At 48.4% G+C, this 22107-nt stretch overlaps 1 protein-coding gene and 1 pseudogene across 1 annotated transcript in view; one reads left to right on the forward strand and one right to left on the reverse strand.

The window, feature by feature from the left end:
* The window catches only part of ESYT1 (extended synaptotagmin 1), a 1383482-nt gene that overhangs the window by 651712 nt on the left and 709663 nt on the right, over nt 1-22107 (reverse strand). The window lies entirely within an intron of this gene.
* On the forward strand, nt 42-886 carry LOC138582382 (platelet-activating factor acetylhydrolase IB subunit beta-like; annotated as a pseudogene).

Consider the following 22107-nt stretch of genomic DNA (forward strand, 5'->3'; position numbering starts at 1 on the left):
GATATACATCTCTTCCACGGTACCCTGACATCCTCAGCAAAATGGTGCTCTCACAGAGGCAATGAGATGAGCTAAATCGAGCAATAGCAGATTATTTTGGTTCCAATGGCAATGAAGAACCATATTCCATATTCATTTTTCAAAAAGGAAGCAAAGTTTGACATGAATGAAGAGTTAGATAAAAAGTATGCACAACATTTGGAAAAAAAATGGACCTCTGTGATCAGATTACAAAAGAAGGTAATGGAATTGGATTCTAAATTAAATGAAGCAAAGGAAGAGTTTACATCGGGTGGGCCTCACAGCCAAAAGAGGGACCCTAAAGAAGGGATTGCTCACCCCCCAGAAATGTATGCACTGAGCGGACATAAGAGTCCTGTCACTCGTGTCATTTTCCATCCAGTATTCAGTGTTATGGTCTCTGCTTCAGAAGATGCAACAATTAAGGTATGGGATTACGAGATTGGGGATTTTGAATGTACGCTTAAAGAACACACTGACTCAGTACAAGATTTTCCTACGATCACTCTGGCAAGTTATTGTCCTCCTGCTCTGCTGATATGACCCTTAAACTCTGGGACCTCCAGGGGATTGAGTGCAACCAAACTATGCACGGCCATGATCACAATGTTTCTTTGGTACCAATCATGCAAAATGGAGATCATATAGTGTCTGCTTCAAGGGATAAAACCATTAAAATGTGGAAGTGCAGACTGGTTACTGTGTGAAAATTCTTACAGGGCACAGGGAATGGGTATGCATGGTTCAGCCTAATCAAGATGGCACCCTGATTGCTAGCTGTTCCAACGACCAGAATGTGGACAATGAGAGAAAGGAGATGAGGCAGATGATAGGGCAGCAGGAGTGGCAGAGTTTAATAAAGTAAGCCACGTTTCAGTCAAGCAGAGGACGTTGAGATGAAGGTGGAGAAAAGTATTCAACACAGTTTAAGCCTTGTTGCATAAGGATCACACAATCCACAGTGATATATTGAGGGAGAAAAAGGAGTTTGTTGAAGGTGGATAAGAGAGATTATCAAGAGTGCGAAATTGGGAGTGGGAAGCATGAGAATGATTGCACCAATAGGCTGATATGGGTTGAGGCATGTTAAACTGTACCCAGGAATAATAAAAGGGAATAGACCATGAACAGAGGTATTTATTTCATCTATTTATGTATTTCGCGCCATAGCCCACATTCATCACGCAGGTAAGGCTTATCAGGAACGTTCTTTCCGGACCGGCACACTTATAATGAGGTCCTGTGTCTTAATTTTCACTGCCTTTTAAGGAACAAATAAGTCAAAAGAATATTGTCTTTGAGGAATGGGATTGAACATACATTGAAATGACTGAAATATTTATATAAATGTTGCATCAACCTGGAATCAGGAGACATAGAGAGCACTTGGATGGTTCAAGGGCATCTTTGAACCTTAAGTGTAGATGTAACAACACCAGCCAATCCTGAAGTCTGAGAGTGAGGAGAATTTCTCTCAACATCGCCATTTTGTACTTGTCCTTCCTCAGGAACTTGTTCAAGGCCCTGAGGTCCAAGATGGGATGAGGTCCTCCCCCTTTCTTGGGTACCAGGAAATACCAGGAAAACCAGACCGATCCTCTCTGCTCAGGAGGTACCTCTTCCACAGCACCCTTTAAAAGCAGGGCTCACAGTTCATCCTGGAGCTCCTGTTCCAGCTGTTGAGGAGGTGGAGGTAGCCTGCCCAGAGGCTTCTTTAGAAAAGGCAGATAGTACCCCCATTGGGCGAGCGGAAGGGCCGAGGCATCAGAGGTAATCTCCCACCACTGGGGCCAGTGCTCACCTATCCGTCCTCCAATCGGTGAAGCATGGGGGGAGAACTCAAAGCAGCTTTGAGGGTGGTGCCACCCCAGCCTCTGCAGTCTGCTGATGCCTGGAGGCCCCCGTCCCTTCCAGAGTGTGTGAAATGCCTCAGCCCTTGCCTGGGCGGCCGGAGCTGTGCCTTCCTGCCAAAGGGGACATAATGCCTGTATCCCTGACCTTTTGAGGCAAAACTAAGTGCAGGTTTTGCGGCTGATGCACAGCTAGGATCAGTGACTTTGCAGCAAGCTTTGAGTCCATAAACCTTTGCAAGGACTCATTGGGGGTCATTACAAGTTTGCCGGTCTGGGAACTACGGTACCGGTAAGCTTGCTGGTACCGTAGTTTCCGGACTGGCAAACTACAAGTTCTGCTTGCGGGTGCCATTATGGCCGCTAGGTCTGACCTGGCGGCCGTATCGACACCCATGAGCAGAGCATGTCAGATGCACCGGCACCACTCTGAATGGTGCTGGTGCATCCGACCTTCCCATTCCTATTGATCCCTATCGGGCTCAAATGGGAATGGGGAGCATTCCATTCCGGCGCCCGCGAATGGGCAATTACCGGGTCTGGCATGGCTGTAATTACCAGCAAGGCTACCGCCAAACTTGTAATGAGGCCCATTGGCCTTTGGCCCAAACAAATTCTCGCAATCAAGTGTGGAGGTATGCCTGCCTCCTCGAGACCATAGTTGACCCCTTTGACCTTCCGACACAGTTAGCGACGTCCAGGTCTGTCTGTAAAGACTGCTGGGCCACCTCTTGTCCATCTTTCCTACCATTCTTACAAAGCCCTCCTGCTTCTCTCCATCAGGAATGTACTGGGATCCCTCATGGTTTTCCACAGCCCAAAGCTGTGTTTCGCAAATGCAGTAGACGCATTGATCGCCTTTAAGGCCATACTGCTTAAACAAAATATTTCCTTTGCCAGGGTGTCAACTTTCTTATCTTCCCTATCCGTAGGGGGAATAGAAGTTGTGGATGGTTTAGTTCTGACAGTGGATGCTTGTACTACTAGCCCTTTGGGCGTAGGATTAGAGGAAAGGTCGAGTGGGTCTCCCCTTGCCGGCTTATACTTCTTTGTGAATTCAGAATTCATAGGTGCTGTAGTACAAGGCTTCTACCACAAGGTGGTGATAGGGTCAGCAATAGCCACATTGAATGGCATGGCTTTTTCCGTAGAGACTTCCTCATCCAAAATGTCAGTGAGGCCATACCCAGACAGTGGCTCTAACTGGGACACTCCATCCTAGGTCCTCCACCACCCTGTCCATTATGGAACGATACTTCCCAATTGCATGACCATAAGGGTGGGTTTGCTGTTTCTCCACATCAGGGGAAGTGTCCAGGCCACTTGCTTCCGCAAGCCCACTGCTAACCCATCAAATATTGTATAACAGAAGAGAGAAATCCAGAAGACATGATTTACAAAAACACAATTATTAATATGATTAATACAAAAATAATTATTTAATCATGAATACATCAAGGACAATTAATTCAGTGCAGGAAACTGAAAAAAAATGTATATCTCACATCTGTACTGGGCAGCATACCACAGTACCAACAAGCATATCCATATCTGCATACACTATTCACAATCAAACACACAAATAGCTAAACCATTCAAAAAAATAACAATACAATTAACAGATGCACATATATCCTAGACTGGGTACTATTTAATTTTTGCAATCCCATTTCCAGGCATTTAGACAGGACCATCAAATCTGTCGATCTGAGAAAAAAACTCTGCCTCCAGAGGTTGAATATGCAGGATCAACGCCAAACAGCTCTAAGACACCTTCATCACTAAAATCAACACCATAGTGGCAAAAAAATCAGATTGGGAGTGAGGTGCATACGATTGATTGGGCATCGACGTTGACGTATCCACACCAGACTGCGTTGATGGTGGCTTCGACGCCTTGGCAACAGTTGGCGCTGAGCCCGAAGGGTGCCAACGTTGTTACAGTTTCCTTGGGACGTGGTTTTCCAGGCACCATTCGAGCCAATGGAGCATGCTGCTTTGAGGAGTCACCCGTACCCACAGCCACTTTCTTAAACATATCGAACATATGCTCTTTAAAAGCATCCCACTCGCCTTTCGATGTAGGCTCTGAAGCCGACTTACCATGTTCGTTAGAGGAACCGGAATCGTGCCTGCGGCAATGAGGCTGTTTCATTTTATGGAAGGAGGATGAGGAATGACTGTGCGAATGTGAGCGCTTTTGGCCTTTATATGGCATGTATCCTCCTTTTCCAGCAACTGGGAGGTGTAGTGGGCCCGGAGATTTTGATGGGTGCCGACCTAACACGAGTTTCGCAGCCCTCTCCCGTAGTGATTTTGGGTTCATCTTTATGCAAGAACCGCAGCCCTCCGTGGCGTGACTGATGCTACAGCACCACACCCAGACAATGTGTGGGTCCGTAATGGACATCTTGGAACTGCAGTCTTTGCACCGCTTGAAGCCCGACACCTTGGCAGCTGACAGTGCTGAAATCGCATTGAATAATACGAAAACTTTGTTGAATGAAAAGAATATCTCTCTGAGAGAAAGTGAGTTGTTCCGTATGAGCAGCATACTGAGCGTTTCAAAAAAAGGAACTGAGGTATGGGGGCATAGTGCTGTGGCATATGTAAGGCAACCGATGCCACGTCCAGAGTCGAGGACTGCTGCATTGAATCAAGAGGCATCCATGGCCGAGTTGAGATGTACTACGCCTCATGTCGAAAGGTTTCCGAGCATTTGATGCTGGAAGGGATATCTATCTGATGAGGAATCTGCGGCAGAAAAGAAACCCATTGAAAGCAAGCTTGGTAATCAGCCAAAGGAGGAAGCAAAGGACAGAAGACAGAGGATAGGCGACTCATTGCACATAAGGTCTGGTAGGCACCTCTGATCGTCCGCTAACAGCCGCAGACAGTGGTGCAGGGACTTTGCCAGGCTTTGCCTAGGAACTCGTTTTATAGATTCTGCACCCTGTGGTAGGAGCAACGGCTGGCGATGGCAAGGAGGGCCCAGACACGGCTACAATGCTCTGCGCAGAGACGCTGCCGGCCAACAGGGGAAGTGGAAGATCCCACACATGTACACGGTCCCAGCAGGAGAGACCGGTGCAGGCTGCACGCGGCCTCAGCCGCAGTTGCAGTCAGCTGATCTAAAGTACCCATTCTCTACAGATCTCAGTGAGCAGAGAGACATGAAGCAGCAGATGACATACAGCAAGGTAGGTTCGCCTGCAGTCACTGCCGACAGTGGTGCAGGGACTTTACCTGACATATAGAACAAATCATTCACCTCTCGAAAATTGTTCTTTTTGATGGATGTTCCTCCCGTGGATTCTTCATCAGGACAACGTTGACAAAATGAGGCTCCTTCTGAACAATTTAGAGGCAAATGGGGCCATATCGAAAATTGTTCTTTACTAAAGCTTTAAAACCTAAGATTATGGGCCTGATTACAAGTTTGGCAAAATTTTCCGGCACCCGCGAATGGGCAATTACTGTGTCATTACGGCCCTGCCAGACCTGGTAATTGCCCATTCGTGGGCGCAAGAAAATATTCTTCCCCATTCCCATTTGAGCCCTCAATGGGAATGGGGAAGCCAGATGCACCAGCACCATTCATGAATGGTGCGGGTGCATCCGACATGCTCTGCTCGTGGGTGCCGGTATTCCCGCAAGGCCAGTCCTGGCGGGTGGGAAGGCAACGGCGAGCAGAACTCGTAGTTTGCCGGTCCAGTAACTACGGTACCGGTAAGCTTACCGGTACCATATTTACCGGACCGGCAAACTTGTAATGAGGCATTATGTGTTGGGAGCTTGGATCCGTTCAATTGGAAATGGTCTACAGTATGAGATACCTTAGTTATTGTCTTTCGAATACTGATTTGATTGCTATGTGAAAAACATCATTAGATGATAAATTACAACCTTTCATATCACAAATGAAATGTCTGAAGTCTACATTCTGCAAATTCTCTATTATTCCAATTGTACGATGTACAATGAAAACTGAGCCTGTTCCATGTATGGTCTCAACATGTCGTTAATTGACTTGGGAAAAATACTGAATGTGATTCAGGGAAAACTATGGAAAGAGATATTGGGACTTTTGTTTTCTCTTCCTAATTAATTCATATGCCATGGCCTATGCCTTGTATCTCTCCAGGCAAGGTTCAATTAGCATCAAATGTCAAGTTACGCGAAGTTCGTTTATCCTCCAGACAATTCTTTGTATGTAGATCTGAGTTTGATGTTAGAGGGTTCTACAGTTGTTTCAATTGAAGCATATAAAAGGAAAATGCAAGACCTGCTAACGGTAATAGGATCAACTGAGGAGAAATTAACAAATCGACCTGGTGGGACCAAAAGTAAATTATTCAGGTATGATTGGATGGTAACTATAGAATCCAATATAACGTATATATCCTAAACAGAATATGTTAAATTCTCACATTAAAAAGAATTGTTCCCTTTGTTTTTAACTTGTTTCCCTTGTATCAAAGCCAGGTCTGTTTTTATGCGCTTTAGACTAAATCAGTTTCCAGCTAGGGAACGTACAAAGCACTAGGTTTTAAATTTGGCACATTGCACTTTATGACTTGTCGTTTTTGCACAACTTCAGACTTTTGTGAAACGCTCTGCCATTTGGTCATGGACTATCCATATTTCAACCTATCTATCTAGAAGAACAAGTTACTTACCAACTGCAACGTTCTTTCGACTGGATGTTCCTCCCACGTATTCCTCATTTTATGATAAATTGTAATCTCCAGCGTCGCTGCTTCGGAAAAAAAAATTCTTGGCAGAGTGAGCTGTGCTCGAGGTCGTGGCGTCGACTGTCCCTCGACGGACTCTGTACTCTGCCGACGTCACCGATGGTATAAATAGCTCGAGCCACGCCCGTTGCTTCAGTTCTGTTTTTTTGATGAAAATATAGGAGGAACACCCAGGCGTGCCCCATGACAGATACATTCTTCGTGAGAGGAAAGTGTAAGAAAACTTAAACTGTACTGTGGGGTAGGATGGGAGGGTCGATGATTAATACGTGGGAGGAACATCCAGTTGAAAGAATGTTACAGTTGGTAAGTAACTTGTTCTTCGAATGGATTGTGTCCTCCCACGTATTCCTCATCTTATGACAGACTCCCATAGCAGTGTCAATTTTGGAGGTGGGAGTACTAATTACAGTTTTCATGGACACAATGCAGAACTGCCTTGGCAAATAACCCCTCATTGGAGGAGGCAGTATCCAAGCAGTAATGCTTGATAAAAGTATGCATTGTTTTCCAAGTTGAGCTTAACAAATATCTGGGTCTTTTCCCGTCAATCTGTAGCATTCAATTATGGCCAAAATGATCCAGCGGGATATGGTCTGTTTTGTTACTGATAAGCCCAGTTTATGACCAGTATAACCCACAAACAGTTGGTCATCTTGTCGTAATTTAGACATCCTTGAGAAGTAAAAACTAAGAGGCCTCTTGGGATCTAGTCTGTGCAGTCTCTCCTCTTCCTTGCCCAAATGAGGAGGAGGATAAAATGTTGGTAGTATTATTTTTTGTGGCCAATGGAAGTCTGAAACTACCTTTGGTAAAAAGGAAGGTTTAACCTTAAGGACTATCCTTATAAAAACAGAATATGGTGGTTTGCATGAGAGAGCCTGAAGTTCACTAACCCTGCGGGCTGATGATAGGGCCACAAGAAGGACAGTTTTTAGTGTTAGAAGCCTCAATGGACAGGAGTGTGGAGGCTCAAAAGGTATGCAAGTCGAAAATGTTAGTACTAAATTTAAATCCCAAGTTGGGACATGAAAAGGTACTGGAGGGTATACGTTAGTAAGCTCTTTTAAGAATTGAATGATTAATGGTATTTTGAAATATGAAACCTCTTCCGAGGTGCGCTTGCAAATGGACAGCGCAGCAAGGTATCCTTTTATTGTTCCTATCTGGAGCCCCAGATTGGCTAGATGTAACAGAAAAGAGAGCACCATTGGAGTGCCACATTGAAAAGGGTCCACATCCTTATCTTTGCACCAGTTACTAAACCTGTTCCAGCGACATCTGTACAAAGATTTTGTTGCTGGTCTTCTGGCCGAAAGCAAGACTTCCATTGCGTCATTTGGAAGATCCCAATCCTTGTATCTCAACCTCTCAGAAACCATGCGTGAAGGTTGAGTGTCTTGACCTCTGGATGGAGAACCCGACCTTCCTCTTGCGAGAGAAGATCCTCTCTTTGTAGAAGACGTATTGGAGGGCAGATGGACATGTCTAGAAGGTCCAGGTACCACGTCCTCCTGGCCTAATCCGGGGCAATTAGGATCATGGTTTTCCTGAACTTTCTCAACCTCCTGATTACTTGAGGAATCACAGGGACTGGGGGAAACGCGTACAACAGTGGAAACTTCCACTCCAATACGAATGCATCTCCCAGAGCTCCTCTTTGAGGAAATTCCCTTGAGCAGTACTGATCGCACTTCCGGTTGATCCCGGTGGCGAACAGATCCACTTAAGGGGTTCCCCAAAGGGCGAAGAACTCCAGAAGGACTTCCTGAGCCAGCTCCCATTCAGGAGAGATCGTGCTCTGCCTGCTCAGAGCGTCTGCTGCCGTGTTCTTCTCTCCGGCTAGGTGAATTGCCGATAGAGAGATTCTTTCTCGTATTGCCCAGAACCATAGCTGCATTGCCTCTCTGCACAGTGGTAGTGACCCTACTCCTCCTCTTTTGTTGAGGTAGTACATGGCCACCGTGTTGTCCGTCATTATCAGGACATTCTTACCCTGTACAGAGAGCAGAAAGGCCTTCAGCGCTAGTCTGATTGCCCTCAGCTCCAAAAGGTTGATGTGTAGTTTGTACTCCAATGGAGACCAACAGCCGCTGATTGTCAGATCGTTGGTATGTGCTCCCCACCAGGTGAGTGAGGCATCCGTCACTACTGTTATCTACGGCCATGGTTGCCAAAAAGATTCTCCCTTGAGAATGTTGTCGTTGCAAGCCCACCATAGAAGATCCTGAGCAACTGCGCTCGGGACTTGCAGAAGATACAACATATTCCCTGAGAACTGGGACCACTGAGTTCTGAGTGCCCATTGAAGGGATCTCATTCTCAACCTGGCCTCTGGTACTAGTAAAATGCAGGATGCCATGAGGCCGAGCAACCTGAGAAAATCGAAGGCCGGTAGACGTTGGGCATTCTGGAACTTCGTTACCATCTGCTGGATGTGGAGAGCTCTCACTTCGGGAAGCGAGGCTTTTCCCGAGGAAGTATCCAAGACTACTCCGATAAACTGGAGCTTTTGGGATGGTATCATATGAGACTTCTTGAAATTGAGGTAGAAGCCCAATTTGTGGAGGAAGTGGCAAGTGATTGAAAGATGTTCTTGAGCTTGTTTTGGAGAACTTGCTCTGATCAACCAGTCATCCAGGTAGGGGTAGATGTGAGACTCGCTGCCACTACTGCCAACAGTTTGGTGAAAACCCTCGGGCGGAGGTCAACCCGAATGGCAGAACCCGAAACTGATAATGAGAGTTGTCAATCACGAACCTCAGGTACTTTCTGTGCTTTGGATGGATTGGCACATGAAAGTAAGCATCCTGAAGGTCCAATGATACGAACCAATCTTGGAGTTGGAGAGCCTAAAGGATCTGAGAAAGAGTGACCATCTTGAACTTGTCCTTCCTGAGGAACTTGTTCAAGTTTCTTAAGTCCAAGATGGGTCTCAGTCCTCCGTCCTTTTTTGGGATGAGAAAATATGGAGAGTACCAACCCCTGTCCCTCTCCGCTACAGGTACCTGTTCTATGGCACCTTTCTCTAGCAGGGTTAAAATTTCCTGCAACAGGAGCGGGTCTGGAGTTTTTACGGAGTTGGCTCCCGGTGCATGATTCTGAGGCCTTTTTTGGAAGGGGAGACAGTAACCTTGAGCTACTGTTTCCAGTGCCCAAGCATCTGAGAGATCCTGCCTCCCACTGGTGTTTTGTGCAACAAGGTCTCAGGAGGGATTTGGAGGTGGCTGCAGGAGTGGCTGAGGGTACAGATGGCGCTCCTGAGGCTGACTTTGCACCTCTTCCTCGTGCTCCACGAGGGAAGTTTCTTTTGCCCCTTTGAGAAGCCTGTCCTCTTCCTCTACCAAATGAGGAGTAGTAACGAAAATAACGACCCCTCCAGTAAGATGAGCTGGAATAGGGTTTTAGAGGCTGGCGCAAGGAGGCACTAAGCGATTTAGCTGCCGCTTTCGAGGTCTGAAGTTTTTCTAGGCTTTCATCAGCCTTACTGCCAAACAGCCTCGAGCCATCAAAGGGCATGTTGAAGAGTCTGGCTTGCACGTCTGGTGCAAACCCCGACTTCCTCAACCACACAAATCTGCGTAGCACCATGCTTGCAGCCATGGATCTGCTGATACTATCAGCAGTATCCAGTCCAGACTGAAGACCTTCCCCCATTGCCTCCTTCCCGTCTTTGATTATATTCAGGAAGCCTTCCCTTTTCTCGCCTTCTGGAATATGCTCAGCCGCTGCCGCAATACAGTCCCACAGGGTATGGGTAAACCTGGCTAGGGTACAGGTGATATTTGTCAATTTAAGAGCCATACTGCCTGAAGTGAAAACTTTACGTGCCCAGGCATCAACTTTTTTATCCTCTCTATCTGGAGGGACAGTGGGATATGCAGTTTGCTTTGATGTGGATGCTGCCTGAATAAATAGACTTTCTGGAGTCGGATGCCTGTTTAAGTATTCAGGATCCGTACCAGCTGGTCTGTATTTCTTGGGGAAATTACTATCTGGAGCAGCAATGCTCTCAGGCTTTTCCCAGTTTTTCTCCACCCTCCTCTGAAGAGCCCTGTGAAAGGGAAGAACTGCATCTTTTTGAGGACCTCTGACAATTATATCCGTCATGTCATTTTGTTAAAAAACGGGTGAAGTGTTACCCCAACCCATATACTCAATTACTCTGGTCATAAGACTCCTGTACCCTGAGTCTGGATGTTCTGCAGGATCAGGTCTGGCAAACTCTAATTCTGGGGAGGTATCAGTTCCACTGGCAGAATGTAGAGTGTCACTCAGGTCTCTCATTTTGGACTCTTGATCAATGAGTTCCTCAGGAACTTGTTTCGTGCCATATGAAACTCCAAAGGGAGTAACTTCCTCTTCCTCTGAGCCAGATTCCTCATAAATTGAGGACATGGACTTAAAAAAGTCTGACCTGGGCAACGGAGTAAATCTTCTTTCTTCCTCTACTATACGCGTCAAAGGAATAGAAAAATCCTTCAAAGTTGTCGAAGGAATCTTCGATGACTTCGAAGATGACTTCGATACAGGCGTCGAGGTTATTTTTGGTTTCGATGCCGAAACGGTCGACGCCAATGGTGTCAATGAAGTCGTCGAAGCCTTCGACGACTTATGTTTTTTATATGGCACCGGAGAGGTGCTCAACTCTCGAAGAGTCCTCGACGACTTGTCATCGATTCAGGTTTTTCGAGTATCCTCGACACTACCGGTTTTTACCAAGGTAGTCTTAGACTTCCCTTTGTCGTCCAATGGAGCGACCTTAGGGGTATGGCTCTTCCGAGGTTCATTCGAGGGGGTCGGGGCTGCATTCTTGAATACCTCCATCATCTTTTTATGAAATTCTTCCCATTTTCCAGGAGAATCCGATTTTGTAGGACATTGAATTTCTTCGGTCGACTCGGAAGATGATGAAGAGGGAGATCTATGTCTCCTCTTCATTTTTTTGGACGAGGAAGAAGAGGGTCTCGATCTACTCCTAGATCGAGATCTCTTATGGCGATCCGATTCCTTCGAATCAGTCGCTTTCTTATGTTTTTTGGACATAGCCTTCTTAGAGGCTTCCCTCCCCACCGACAGTTTACCTCTCCTCTCACGAAGAGGTTTCTCGGTCATGGATTGGCAGGAACCACAGTCGTCGGTCCGGTGACTGGAACCGAGACACCAGAGACAAACTCGGTGTGGATCCGTGATCGACATTTTCGATCCACAATCTACGCACTTCTTGAACCCAGTCTTGGGTGTCGAAGAACACGACATTTTCTTCACAGAAAATCTCAAGCGCGCCGTTCTCGATAGCAAAGCGATCAGAAAAACGGAACTGAAGCAGGCGCAGCTCGAGCTATTTATACCATCGGTGACGTCGACAGAGTACGGAGTCTGTCGAGGAACAGTTGACGCCACGACCTCGAGCACAGCGCCCTCTGCCGAGAATTTTTTTTCCGAAGCAGCGAAGCTGGAGATAACGATTTATCATAAGATGAGGAATACGTGGGAGGACACAATCCATTCGAAGAAGGTTTTTTGAAAAAAGAACTTGAAATCTTTAATTCTGAATGCTCTAGGAATTTCTCATGGTCCAGATTCATGTGGGGGGAAAATGTCTAATTGATTATTGCACTGTATCACTTTTTACAGGACCATTTGGATGCATTAACCTGATTTTAGAAGGAAAAGAAGAAAGGAAAAAGAATGTATGTTTTTGTATCGTGTAAGGTTTACTTTTTTTTAACCAATTCAGAAAAAAAGGAAAAGAAATGGGGGTCCTGACCAGACTGAGAATCCAAGCAGTAGTCTTTAAGCAAACATGTGCAAAGTCGCCCACGTAGCAGCCTGGCAAATGGTCAGAACATGGACGTCACATTGTGGAGCTGAAGTGGCAGGCAGCCCTCCTGTGGAATGTGCCCTGAGACATTCAGGTAACTCCTTAAAAGCCAGATCATAGCATTCCAAGATACAGAGGATGATCCATTGAACGGGTCTAATGCCCTGCCAACACAAGCAACAGCATTACCAATGAAAAACTGGTCCTCTTCCTGCTCTCTCATCCAAGAGATGTAGTAGCTGAGAGCCTGCATTAGGCCAGCTGATGGAACTGTTCCTCTGCCTTGGAAGGGTGAGGCAGAAGAAAAAAGTCCGGAAGATGGATCTTTTCAGAGAGATGGAAATCAGACTTTCGGGAGGAAGGATGCCCTCTCATTCTCAACCCCACCCTCGACTTGGAGAAAAACAACTAAAGGGGCTTAACTGACAACACCTGGAGCTCACTTACCCATCTAGTTGAAGTGATGGTGAACAGGAAAGTCTGCTTAACAGTGAGTAAATCTTAACAAACACGAATGAAAGGGGATAAACCTGAGGTCCCATAAGAAATGTTAACACTGAATTTAAATTCCACGCCGAAACAACAAACAGGCTTTGGGAAAATTGATAACACAGATCCCGCAGAAACAGCATGCCTGTGAAAAAAGAACCAATATTGCAGCAAAGTATATCTACACAGTGCCAATCTGCAGGACCGTCTGGGCCAAAGAAAGCAGAAAATACAAAACAGAGGATGTGGAGCAAGTAAAAGGGTCCAGATCCCTCTCTGCGCACTAAGCCGAAAAGGTACACCACTGGCATGGATACATGGATTTGATGCCAGGTCTTCTAGCAGAGAGGAGCACATCCAAGATGTTTTTTGACAAATCCCACTCCTTATACCTCAACTGTTCAGCAGCCAACATGAAGGTCAGAATGTTGAGGTTGAGGTGTAGGACCTGCCCCTCCAATTGGGAGAGGTAGTCCGCTCTCTGCAGAAGGTGCTAAAGGGGGGCAGACGGTCATGCCCAGCAACTCCGGGTACCACGTTATCTGGGCCAAGTCCAGACGGATCAAGATCATTGTGGACCCAAGCAGGCATACCTGCCTTAGAAACAATGGTATGACAGGGATCAGCAGGAACGTACAGAGCAGCTAGAAGTCCCACAGAATGGTGCCTCAGAAGGACTGGGATGGATAAACCTGAGACTTCTTCAAGGTCAGGGAGAAGCTCAAGCTGTGCAACAGGCTGATTTTCCAGTACAAGTGCACTGACATCTGGTCTGGTGAGCTAGCTCTAGCAAGCCAGTCGCCCAGATAGAGAAAAACATGGGTGCATCCCATCCCTTCTAAGGTGAGCCACAACCACTGCCAGCAGCTCACCCTACATGCTGACAAGAGGTCGAATGACAGGACCCTGAATTGATAATGGCAATTTCCCACCTTGAATCTCAGGTACTTCCTGTGCGTGGGCACATGGTAGTATGCATCCAGGAAAGCGAGAGACACCAGTTAATCCTGCAGGTCCAGGCATTGAAAGATCTGGGCTAAGGTAACCATCTTGAACTTGTCCGTCCTTCTGCACCAGAAAAAAGGTTGAATAACAGCCCACGCCCCATTCTGGGAATGACACTGGGGTCTATGGCTCCCTTTGCCAGAAGCTCACAGACCTCTTCCAGTAGGAGAGGTTCTGGAGGCAAGAACTGACCATCTGGAGGATGGTCCGGGGGATGATGAGCAAAAGGGAGACAATATCACTGATAAAAACCTGGAGTGGTAAACATCAATTTCTTGCCAAATTGGAATATCCGGCCTCCCGCAGGGGCAAGATGGTGGAAGTCTGTTTCAAAAGGCAGAGGGCACATGAAGGCTACAACACCTCCTCTGGGGGCCCCCCTACCCCGACCCATGATGGGGCGGCGCTGCACCTGCTTAGCTGAGGGGGGGCTTGACCACTTCTCTTGTGGACGCAAGCGGTGAAGGGGCGAAAACCTCTGCACCTACCAGCAGGGGCTCGCAGGTTGCTGCTGCTGGACAGCTAGTCCCAGAGACTTTGCAGTCACCTTCAAAGCTTAGAATTTCTGCAGAGATTACTCTGTTTTCGTACCAAACAGGTTGTTGATGTGAAACTGCATGTCTAGAAGCTTCTCCTGGACATCTGGGGCAAAATACGACATTTACAGCCAAGGGTATCTCCTCAAAACCATGCTGGGGCCAACGCCTGGCCACACAGTTAGCGATATTGTGAAGAACCTAAGGGCATCCTCCCATCTACTCCCCTTCGATCTTCATCTCAGGTGGCCAGGGAAGGGCCATCGCTTATAGATCCCAACCACGGGGTTGTATATGCAAGGGAGGATCACCCGGGTGGAGGGACCTTGGTGAGTGGAGGAAAGGTGCCTTTAGGTGAGGGATGGTATCCCCCTTTCCCCTGTCAAAATTCACCCTACCCTTCTGTATAAGAGGTACTAGACCCCTCCACCCCTCAAACTGAATACAGATAGCATAATAGGCTGATCAATGGTTCCAGTATTGCAAAAATCAGAAGTATAGTGCTTTTTGAAGATAAAAGGCCTCATTACAGGGTAGGCGGTAAGGGTTTACCGGTACCTGTATTTTACCGGTAACGGTAAATCCTTGCCGCCTTACTACGAGGTCCCTTTGCAGGTTGGGGATTTTAACGCCTGTTTTTTGCAGGCGTTAAAAACCAACCCGCAAAGGGACCCAGGGAGCTAATTACGGTACCGCAATTTGCGGTGCCGTAATTAGCGCCTTCCCCATTCCCATTATGCCCTATGGGGCAAAAATGGGAATGGGGAAGGGCAATGGTGGAAGGGGAAATTACCGCCCCTCCAACCTTGGAATGGGGCAGTAATTCCCCTTTCCACCAAGGCGGTGCTGGTATTTTACCGGCATGAACCATGGCGCTAATTGCGCCATGGTTCACCACCTACCGTGTAATGAGGCCCAAAGAGTGCATATAGGGCGACATATATTTTTTGGGGTCAGAATGACCCAAGAGGTGGAGGGTGTCTCGGGTATTACACACACATCATGAATATCTAAACATATAATCCGAAAACTGGATAGAAAAGGAGTTACAACACCTCCTCTGGGGCACCCCTACCATGACCCATGATGGGGCAGCACTGCACTTGCTTGCATGAGGGGGGCTTGACCCTTTCTCTTGTGGACATAAGCGGTGAAGGGGCGAAAACCTCTGCACCTACAAGCAGGGGCTCGCAGGTTGCTGCTGCTGCTTGACAGCTAGTCCCAGAGGCTTTGCAGTCACCTTCAAAGCCTACAATTTCTGCAGAGATTACTCGATTTGCATACCAAAAAGGTTGTTTATTTGAAACAGCACGTCTGGAAGCTTCTCCTGGACATCTGGGGCAAAACACGATGTTCGCAGCCAAGAGTATCTCCTCCAAACCATGCTGGGGCCATTGCTTGGCCACACAGTCAGCGATATTGTGAAGAACCTACGGGCATCCTCCCATCTAGTCCCCTTGCTTCTTAATCTCAGGTGGCCAGGGAAGGGCCATCGCTTTTGGACCCAGACCACAGGGTTGGATATCCAAGGGAGGATCACCCGGGCGGCGGGACCTTGGGGAGTGGAGGAAAGGTGCCTTTAGGTGAGGCATGGTATCCCCCTTTCCCCTGTCAAAATATACCCTCCCTTCCTGTATAAGAGGCACGAGACCCCTCCAGCCCTCAAACTGAATACAGATAGCATAATAGGCTGATCAATGGTTCCAGTATTGCAAACATCAGAAGTATTGTGCTTTTTGAAGATAAAGAGTGCATATAGAGCAACATATATTTTTTGGGGTCAGAATGACCCAGGAGGTGGAGGGTGTCTCAGGTATTACATGCACTTCATGAATATCTAAAAATATAATCTGAAAACTGGATATAAAAAGAGTTATGCTCAAAAGTAAATAACACTGCACTGTTGGTAGCCGAACATCTAGGCTGAACAGACTGAGAAAGGTTCTAAAATGGATGCCAAAATACAAAATGGCATCTTGGGAGCAGGTGTCAAAAGTCCTTACTCATGCAGATAATGAATATTTCTTTGGCAGCAGTTCACTACAGATAAGTACGTCTTTGATAGTATATTTAGAAATGTTGGCAACGAAAGCAGACATGACTGATAATAAGTTAGATAAAGGCATGGGAAGGCTACCAATTAGACAGAACGCCTGTGGTATTTGGCAAGCATAATTGAGTTTGTATGTGTTTTTTCGAATCCACGTGATCCGACCGCAGTTGAATTTACCACGGCCGGAATGTGCGCATGAGAAAGATGCGAACTACCAAAAGTTTGCATCTTTCTCAAGCGAACATACGTACATACCCATGACACACCCCCCACCCACACCCTCCACACACCCCCACCCACACCCCTAACATAAACAAATCCACTTACCTTCTCTTCACGCTGGGTCCCTTCAGCACCAGTTCCCTTTCACTTCCGTGATCCGGAACTGGCACTGCAGTGTCTTTTTCTTTCTTTTATGGGGGGCTGCAGGGGTGTCCCCCGCAACCTCTGCTCACTATAATGTTAAGTATAGTGAGCGGGGTGTTGCAGGTGGACACCCCCTGCAGCCCCCACATTGTTTTTTAAACTTACCTGCAATGCTAGCACCAAAAGTTCAAACTTTTGGTGTTCGAACTTTTGGTGCTAGCATTTGTAGAACTTTTTGTACATGCGACCGTTTAGATACAGTCTTTTTGTACAAAACCGTTTTTTCACGAATGAGACACTAACTGAAAATAAGCAGGGCCTCTAGGAGTAGATAAAGACTGGTTCTTGGCAGGCGTTAAAAGCATGTGTAGGAGGCCACCAGGGGGCGCGGGCAAGATGGCCGCCTGAATCTCAAGCTCCCCGCATGGCCCCGGGAAACCCACGGAAAAACACGCCTCAAGTGCTTTTTAACCCAATCTATCAGCGATCCTTGAGAAGGGGAACCGCTGTGGACTACCCAGAAGCTGGTCCGGTCTTCGGAGATGCCCCCGTTTCCGAGATAACGACCTGTGAACGGCGACCCCCCTGCGCCTGAGGGAAGGCCCCGGATGGGAGCTGCACATCGCCTAGTTGCGTAGCGGTGGGAGGAGTCGAATTCCCCACCCGCTCTGACTCGTGCACCGAGGCCTGAGGTCCTCTCGACGGCTTGGACGGGCCCTGCGGAGATCCCCTTTAGCGACTTGGGCCACACGGCTGACGGCCCCCGCCTCTCCGGACATCTCAGAGGAGTTCCCACGCCGGCTGCGGCGGGTCATCCGAACCCACCAGAGAGGAGTAACGGCCTGTGCGATCAACACACAGGGCCCAATGCCGGGCGGGCCTTCCGAGAAGCTCCAACGGCCGCCGGCGACCGGCCCATCCATGATTGGGGACACGGGGGCACCACTGCCACACCTACCGCTCTCATCACCAGTGCTTCGTCTGTGCCCGAGCCGACGTGGCGGCGCACTGCGGATCCATCTCAACGGCCCACGTTTCCACCCAACCACCGGAGAAGGCTCAGGCCGTCGCGGGAGCGCACCTGGGCCAGCCCGCCACCCGGCAGACACCGCAGGAGAACCCTATAGCTTGGTGCGATCGATACCCCATGAACTGGAGGGAGACCCTTGCGCAATACCAATACACGCCTGGGTCCCTCGAAATGGAGACCGGCCCTGCAGCCTCGCAACCCCCGGACATGGATGCCATACAGAGCAACATCCAAACGATCCTGGAAGAGATTAGGGGTATGAGGACAGACATGGGGGCCAAGTTGGCGGACCTCACGGCCAAGGTTTCAACGCTGGAGGATCGGGTAGAAGGGGTCAAGCAACCAGGCATCGACGGACATCCTCAAGGCACAAATGGAAACTAGATTTCAGGAACTGCACCGCCGCGTAGAGGACCTCCGGCTCAAGGTCGACGACATGGAGAACCGGGAGAGGAGAAACAACTTGAGAATTTTTGGCCTTGAGGAGACGGAGGGAGAGACCCCGGTTGGACTTGAAAGCAAAATCCGAGACATCATCAGGATTGTCCTGGGGTTGGACTCGGGGAAGACTCTCCTGCTTGATAGAGTCCACCGGGCCGGCGGGGGGTGGGGGGACGTAGAGGTCCACGCTCAGTTCTTGCAAGATTTCACTACTATAAGGACAAGGCTAGAGTGTTGGAGAGGGCTAGAACCCTACGGGACATTGAACATGGTAACTCCAGGGTGACGATTCACCAGGAAATCTCGGTCCTCACTCTCCAGATGCGAAAGAAATGCGGCACCATCACCAGGTGGCTACAAGAAAAGGGGACACTCTATCGCTGGGGCCACCCATTCCACCTAGCATTTGAATGGCAGGGCCAGAGGTACCAACTAGTCACTGAGGCGGAAATCCGAAGGGCCACCGAGGATCTCACAGGCGACATCGCGCGACCATCAGAAAATCGGGACGAAACCAACGGAGACCGCCCTCGTGCCCCTCAAGGCCCAGACCTCTCCCAGGGGAAGCTAAAGGTCAAAGGCTCACATAGATTCCGAAAAACCAAACATCCACCACAGACCGAGGAGATCCTATATGAGCGTAAGAGCAGCAACCAAGGCTCGCCTTTCTGTACAGAAAGCCTGATCCACACCCCACCGGAGCATGCGACGATTCATGGAGCCCGCCGTTCATAGTGTTTTTGCCCCATGACCTGTGGGGAGTTCTTTGTTTAATCGACTTCGGTCAGGGTTGAAGTGTTGCCCATTTCGAGGATGTTGTATGGTTTCATAGGAAGCTGCACGGCGACTCCACACGGACAACGGCCGGCGCCTCTCCAGGCCTCATGTCGTGATACGCCCCGCCAGGGGCAAAGGAGACACGACCAGGTACCAGGGCCGGGGGGGGGGGCTGGCTCGGGAGTCGCTACAGCCGGTTCCTCACCGCGGATCAGAAAGGGCTGGTACTTAACGAAAAGAGACAGGTTGGAAAGCGCTACACCAAAAGAATGTTTTCCCGGGGCCAGGGAAGCGACCCTGGTGGTTCGTTGTCAGTCACATCCCCACCCGGTGACCCGGCGGCGAACGCCCCACAAAACAGGTAAGAGGGGGACTGGGGAGGGGTGGTTGCCCCCCGTGGGTCTCGAGGGGAAAGGGAACACCAGCTCAAACTATGGACACTTTTTTTGCAACGGGCTCCGAGTAGCAGACACTTAGAGGCGATTTCAATGCGCGTAACGAAAAATGACAATGATTGAAGCAAAGATAGGCACGTCGAACGCAAGTGTCATGATCTCTGCTTCCAAAAGGTCAGGGTTTTCCCAACTCCCTTGGAAGCAGATCCATAACCCAGGTTCCGAGTGCCAACCAGTCCCAATTGGGACCTTTTGGACCCAGTCCTGGCGCCAGTGGCACCAGGCTCATAAATATGCCCAGTCCCAGCGCTGGAAGCGCCGGGCTCATAATGCTTTGGTGGACTTACCTGCAGCAGACCATGCTGCTTACTTGCCTGCCAGTTGAGCCTCTGATCCTCTTCTGTTTGGAACTACTTTTCCTGTTGGGTGGGGCAGGAGCCACTCCCTAGATTCAGAACACTGGAACTCTTTTGGAAAGCAGGAACTCTTTTCTTACCTAGGCGTGGCTGTGGAAGGAGACACCTAAGCACTACAGGAGGCTATTTAAACCACACCCGATGGATGAATCTTGCTTTGCGTTATTCTGCATCCTCTGCAGCAGAACGCTCATCGTGTCTTCTGCATCTGATCCTGGGCCTAAGGAAAAAGGCTTACCATCCTGAATCCAGTCTTCAGCAACACCTATAAAGACAAGAAAGAACAGGTTAGCATTACGGTCTTCAGTGACAGCTCTTCACTTACCTGGTCCATCGGCTGTCACCAACGCCTCGCGCTGCATTCCGGCATCTGAAAGACAAAGGCTTACCTACTCTTCGTGCGCTCCGGAGGTCTTCACACTGCATACCGGCATCTGAAAGACAAAAGCTTACCAACTCTTTGCACGCTCCGGAGGCCTTCGGCGCTGCATCCCGCATCTGAAAGACAAAACAAGGTGCGTTTAAAGACATTGGGGAACTTTAATACTCACGTGCCATTACTCCTTTCCACATCTAACCCAGTGGGTGTTCCGGCACCCTGCAGCCGCTCCGAACTTGTACCTGCAAAATAAAAAGACAGTTAGAGCGCATCGTGAAGCAGGCAACAAGCGCTTACTTACGTGCTTCCAGGCGCTTCTATTCATCACACGGGCTCCATCTTCAACTCACTTCAGCCCGTCATCCGCCATCGCCGGAACCCTGCAAAACAAGAAACATCATTACTAAAGACTTTAAAGACATTAGAATTACTCGAAACTTACCGTTCGTGCAGTAAACGACGGACAGCAGTCCTCTGAAGTCAAGAGGCCTGCTCCCCTTATCCAGTGAAGAAACTGGTTACAGCACCCTGCCCCGAGGCAGATGGAGAGCACGGCGTTCACTTACCTAAGGTGAGAGCGTTAACCTTTGGGGTTCTACAGGAGAAGAGAAAGGGAAGAAGAGAGAGACATTCAATAACCCAGTTCCTCAATCCCATATTTTCTATCTGCAGACATCTTACCCTTCGAGTCAGACATACAGTGCACAGAGGTCCAGCCCAAAGAGCCAGCCGTGTGTTACACATCACCTTTGAAGATACGGTATACGCCCAGTCAAGACCGGCGCCTCTACGGGAATCAGGTGAGCGTTACAGAACGCAAAGACTACCACAAAACTCCTGTCCAGGCGCTATGGAAACCTCGGATACCGACCAGCTAGCCCAGTTACTTGGGGAACTAAGGGCAGAAGTGCATGCAGCCCGTCAGGAAACGAACGCTCTAAGAAGGGAACTGATTATTTCCAAGGAGCGAACAGATGATCTCGCTAGACAATTGCTACAGTCACAAGCCGGACAGACCCCGTTACCCGCATCTGGGGGAAATCTTCCTTCTACATCCTCTATGAATCCAGTGCAGATCAACCTACCTGGGAATGTACCTCTGGCTCCGCCCGAACGATTTTCTGGTGACCCAAAGAGGTTTGCAGTATTTATCTATCAGTGCCGGTTGCATTTCTTATGCCGGCCAGCAGCCTTTCCAACTGATCAAGCTAAAGTAGCTTTCGTGCTTTCGTACCTTAGTGGCAATGCGGCAGACTGGTCGATCCCTCTAGTAAATCAAGATGATCCGGTCCTCCATGATTTTCAAGCTTTTCAGCTCAGTATGGAAAAACTGTTCGCAAGACATTCACAGGGGCAGGCCTTGGACAATGAGCTTCTTTCGTTGCGACAAGGTAATCAAGACCTTTTGGCTTATATTGCGTCTTTCAACAGACTGATAGTGGAAACTCAATGGCCTGAGGACAAAAGGATTACGCTGTTTTATAGAGGTCTACGTGGAGAGCTCAAATATGTGTTAGCCCAAGTAGTGAATCCCCCACAAGATTGTTCAGACTATATAGACTTAGTCGTTCAAATAGATCACAGACTGCAGAACAGGAAGGCCGATCGTTCCAAGTTTGATGCTCGAGTATTTTCCAAACCGCCAACTCCTTCCAAAGGAGTAGACTCCGGGGAACCCATGCAAATAGGGGGTCTGAAAGGTCCTCTAACACAAAAGGAGCGGGAAAGGAGAAAACAGTTGCAATTATGCCTCTATTGCGGAAACTCAGGG

Source organism: Ambystoma mexicanum, chromosome 3q (genome assembly GCF_040938575.1).
Source record: "Ambystoma mexicanum isolate Mex_15411 chromosome 3q, UKY_AmexF1_1, whole genome shotgun sequence".
Classification (NCBI taxonomy): domain Eukaryota; kingdom Metazoa; phylum Chordata; class Amphibia; order Caudata; family Ambystomatidae; genus Ambystoma; species Ambystoma mexicanum.